Source organism: Protobothrops mucrosquamatus, unplaced genomic scaffold, assembly GCF_001527695.2.
Source record: "Protobothrops mucrosquamatus isolate PMUCROS unplaced genomic scaffold, P.Mucros_1.0 scaffold863, whole genome shotgun sequence".
Taxonomy (NCBI): Eukaryota; Metazoa; Chordata; class Lepidosauria; order Squamata; family Viperidae; genus Protobothrops; species Protobothrops mucrosquamatus.
In genome coordinates, this window is record NW_015387118.1 from 182,289 (window position 1) to 187,737 (window position 5,449).

A 5,449-nucleotide genomic window follows, 5' to 3' on the forward strand; every position below is an offset into this window, starting at 1 on the left:
TTCTGAATTTTCTGTGGGAGACCAGGGAATTGATCTATGCAAGAATTAACCAGGTGTAGTCCTACTTAGCTTCCCACCCCACAGAAAGTCAGCTAGAAGCTGCTACATGCGGAGACACCCAAAAGAGAATGATAAAGAAAAACACTGCCCATCAGTTAGCAGAAGGAAAAGAGGAGCTATGGAAGGAATGTAAAATTGAACATTCTTAGTTTTAGGAAAGAAGATGGAAAGACTTTGTTGAGCATATAGTACAGTGATGGCGAACCTTTTAGAGACTGAGTGCCCAAAGTGCAACCCAAAACCCACTTATGCATCGTCGAGTGCCGGGTGGGTGTGGCCCATTGGGTGGGTTTTGCCAATTGGGTGGGCGTGGCCAATTGGGTGGGTGTGGCTGCAGTGGTAATGGCGGACTGGATGGGACTAAAAAGTTCAATCAATCAATTCCAACTTTGCAAGATCTTTTTTTTTCCCGCAAGTTGAAATTGACTGATAGAATTTTTTTTATTTATTTTTTTGCACATGGCGGCAGAGGCCTAAAGCGAAAAGGTTTTATAAAACCCAGCTGAAAGCCTAGGACTGGGGTGTGCCCACAGAGAAGGCTCTGAGTGCCACCTCTGGCACCCGTGCCATAGGTTCGCCACCACTGATATAGTAGAAGAGCAATGATTTCATTTACTCCTTTCTTATACCTGGAAAAGGAGCTTATGATTTCCAGATATTAACCAGAACTCCAGGCTAGCTGGAGTTGGTTCAGCAACATCCTGATTATCAATTTGAAGCTCAAATCTTGCCATCACCATCCTTCTCATCGGGGCAATATTTCTGCTTATCCTTTCTGCCTTATAGCTGCTTTCCTACAAACTGTATTGCCCACTGAGTTTATCTAGTGCACTAAACTGTGTTGGGTAACTAGGTTCACAAATCATATTGTCTGAGTTCAGGCTTTTCTCGCATATTGTTAAGGTATTCCTGCACTCTGTGCAAACTTCCTGTGAAGCTGAATTGAAGCAGTTAAGGTTTATTGATTTCCTAGTGCTTATTCCCCTCCAGTGGAAAGAAAGAATCTTTGCCAGCCACCACCACCCTTGCTGTTTTTTCAGTGTTACTGAGGCTTCACACAGGGAAGAGAGCAGCAGGGAGCAATGGACTTACAACACAAAAGGAAAAAAATTATGCAAATCAGTTAGGAAAGTAAAATGTCAGGCAGCTTAAAAAAAAAATCCAACAGAAAGCTGTAAGTAGAAATTTTATTTTGCAAAAGCTTCACCACTATTTCCAAAATTCATTTTGCATGGTGAAATGCTTCTAAGAAAAAGCAAAAATAAAATGAATATTTCTAGGCATGACCATTGCAATGCTTTGTGTTCCCAAGGGATTTGTTATGACATTCAGAAAAAAAAGCCTAGTGACACACAAAGAGAAATTCATTTACACAAAGCAATTATTCTAGTATTCTGAAAAAATATGAAAACTGATTCCAACTAATTTTCAAAGGATGGCTGTGAAACCCAAAGTGACGGATGCAACTCATTTTCCTTTAACATTCACTTTAATATCTGACTTCTTTTTCTTTCTCTCCCCATCTGTTCCTAGCTGCCAGGGAACAGATAGACAGTTATTAAAAGTGTAACCTGATTGCTTGCAAAGGGCTTTTGATCTCGGAGCAAGAATTGCCTGTGAGCCAGAGTGTTCTGATGCGCAGCCTTTCTTTAACAGGATATGCACATGAAGTCCATATAAATTTAGTCTGAAACAGGATTATTTCAGGAAGATTAGCTGCCTTGACTCCATATATTATGTAAAACTCCTATAAAACTCAAAGCTGGTTTACATATTACACTAAATTAAGCTTGTGTCAGATGAGTGGTTCTATAAATCATATAAATAAATAAATAATCATATAAATAAATAAATAAATAAATAAATAAGCTATAGCTGATAATGGTTTACAAATAAGTTATAAACAGCTGGTTCTGCTGTACTGAAGCGGGATGGGTTATCAGATATGCACTGGCCCTTCCTCTTAAATGAATGTGTATTCAACTGAATTTGAAAGTGTCTTTACTTATTATCAATAAACTTTTGGAAATCTTTCAAACCATGTGGAGCTCTCATTGAATTGCTGGTATCTTTACAAATGTTCTTTCTACATAAGGTTCTTTTTTTCTCAGGACTTCATCAGACAATAGTTTTACACAGCTGTATTAAAACTTGTTTTCTTTGTTCAACCAGCTGTTTACTGTAACTTCAATCTTGTATTGTTTGGTTTATCTTTTATTTGGGTTCAGCCTCTAATTTGGAAATGTTGCTGACATTTTTATTTGTGGGGGATTTTATGTATATGTGGTAATTTATCATTGCTGTCCCATTCATATATACAAATAAAAATATACACATCTGCATTTAGCTTTATTATGGTGCACCACTGAAGTCCCAGAGCAAACTACTAGCTGGTAAAGGCCAGATTTCTCTGAACAACTGATTGGGAATGAGAGGCCAGACATTCATTTTTGGCAATCTCTTTTCATATTCATCCTTAATAACTTTTCAAAGTTTGTTCCATAGGTTCTCTGCTTGTCTGTCAAAGAGATTCAGGATATCAAAGCAACTCCTAAATCTGCAGATTAAACATACCTATCTCTTTAGCTGTTATTCAAATAACTTGGTTTCTGATCCTCTCACCATCTTGCAGCCCTCCTCCAAACACCCCAATTTGTCACTGCCCTTTCTGAACTACAATACACAGAATTAAATACAAGGGTCTGTTCAAGGCACAGTGACATAATTACTTCTTGTGATCTGGATTCTGTTTCCATTAATACCTCCTAAAAAAGCAAGTGCATCACATTGCTGGTTCATACTTACCATGTGAACTCCTAGAACACCCAGATTCTATTCATTACTGCCAAGCCAGATCTTCTTCCCCCATCTGTACTTGTACCTTTATTTATTTTTTTCTCCTCACATGCAAGATTTTATATTTATCTGTGTTAAATTTAATCCTGTTTGCTTCAACCCACTGTTCAAACCTGTCTAGAAGTTTTTAAATCTTCTCTTCTAAAGCGTTGGCAATTTCTAGTTTTGTATCAACTGCAAATTTGATAATCATTTACTCAACTGTTATTCATCCAGGTTATTAATAAATTGTTGAATAGCACAGAGCCCAGGGCTGAGTCCTGTTGCATTCAACACAGTAGAACTTTCCAATGTCAAGCCATTTATTGAGTATTTCTGAGTGGAATTATTCAGCCAATTATGAATCCATTACAGTCCTATCATTGGGAGCGTTCTACCATTTTATTAATGTCAAATGCTTTGATGGGATCAAGATATGCTTTGTCCACAGCACTTTCCCCAATCTAATAAGATAATATGTCAATCAAAAATGAAGATAAGGTTAATGTGGCATGACTGTTTGTGCAAAATTCTTGCAGGCTCTTTTTAATCGTTGCATTGCTCTCCAAGTGCTCATAAATATGCTCTTTAACAGTCCATTCAAGGACCTTGTCTACAACGGACTTAATATTAATTTCTCTGTCCTATGTACAAAGGTGGTAGCCTGGTGAGATTAGGCCTGTCTTGATTTCTACTGCTGAGAAGCAAGCATAATCTTGAGATGCCACTTTATCATAATCTGGTCTATATAGTTATTAAATCTATTGCTTAGGCATGACCAAAAATAGTACACCTATTTATTACCCAATGCTAGGGCTATCACCTGGCCTGAAAGATGTATCTCTCTGCTGTTATCTAATGGTCTTAGGAATTTCTGCAGTCTAATGAAAAAACTGGCTAATCTGCAATGTGAAAAGAGTTTCATATCCATATAGTGATAAAGAGAGAATGGCCTTAGATCAAGATACAGTAATCAATGGCTTTTCTGATTTGAGCTCAAAGATGCTTGTAGGAAGCACACCACAATAATAATGGGGGACTTTAACTACTTTGACATCAACTGGGAAACATACTCTGAACCTAGTGCAAGATCAGACAGATTCCTGACAAGCCTAGAAGACAACTTTGTCTCCCAAAACATAGAGAAAGCAACGAAAGGGTCAGCCATACTGGATTTATCACTAACAAAATTCTCACTAAGAGAAATGAAATTATAGAAGCGGTTGAAATTACAGGAACCTTGGGAGAGAATGACCATGCGATATTGGAATTCAACCTAATACAAGCACAAGGGAATTGAAAAAAAAGTCAAAACTTTAAGAACATCTGGAGAAATAATCCGCATAGGTAATACTGAGCCTGACAGATCAGTGCTTGTATGGATCAGAGCTTAGTCCCGGTTACAGAACCAGGGGACCCTGTCCAATGAAGTTGCCAAAATAGTGAAGAAGTTAACACTGCTAAAAAAAAATAAATTCCTAAGTCTTATGTGCTGTATTTGCTTGTAGTACTGTATGTGATCATAGGCAAAAGCATTCACACAGATGAGTGGTCAAGTTTGTTACAGACAGCGTGTGCACAAAAGGCAATCATGTTCTACTCCAGCGGCTGCCAACCTTTTCTATACCCCTCACCCCTAGAAGGCTTCTGATATATTCTCGCACCCCTTATAAAAGTTCAAAATAACAGCAACAAATTATGCATATATACACTATAATTTTTAAAACCCCAGGTTTTCGCACTCCCTGGAATATCGTCTCGCACCCCTGGTTGGGAACCCCTGTTCTACTCACTACATTCACCCTCCCAGCCTCCCTAAAAAATCTTACAGACCCCTAACTTCCCAGCTTACAGGGCTGCCTGCAGCCTTGTTCATTTTAAGGCATTTAAGAACAATTAACCAGTGGAACAACCTGCCTCCAGAAGCGATGAATGCTCCAACACTGGAAGTTTTTAAGAGACTGGACAGCCGTTTGTCTGAAATGGTGTAGGGTTCCTGCCTGGGCAGGGGGTTGGACTTGATGACCTCCAAGGTCCCTTCCAACTTTATTATTATTATTATTATTATTATTATTATTATTATTATTATTATTATTATTAACTGCTATAGGGTTTCCTGCCTGAGCAGGAGGTTGGACTAGATGACCTCCAAGGTCTCTTCCAACTCTATTATTGCTATTATTGTTATTTAAATAATAAAATCTTCAATAAAATCTTCCAGAGCCATGGTTACTGCACTTTCAACTGCTTAGACGGCAGTATTTCTCAACCTGGGCAATTTGGAGATGGCGTGGACTTCAACTCTCAGAATTCCCTAGCAAACTGTACTGGCTGGGGAATTCTGGGAGTTAAAGTCCACACACCTCCAAGTGGCCAAGGTTGAGAAACACCGGCTTTCAGAGTAACAAAATACCGCCTAATTTTCCAAGTGAGCGTTTGAGAGGCAGGCGTTTCAACTACACACTGGGAAGAGGCGGGCGAGAGTTCGCCCAACGCAGATACCGAAAGGGCCGGAGAGACCCGTCCACACGCGCGCAGTCACTCACTCACTCAC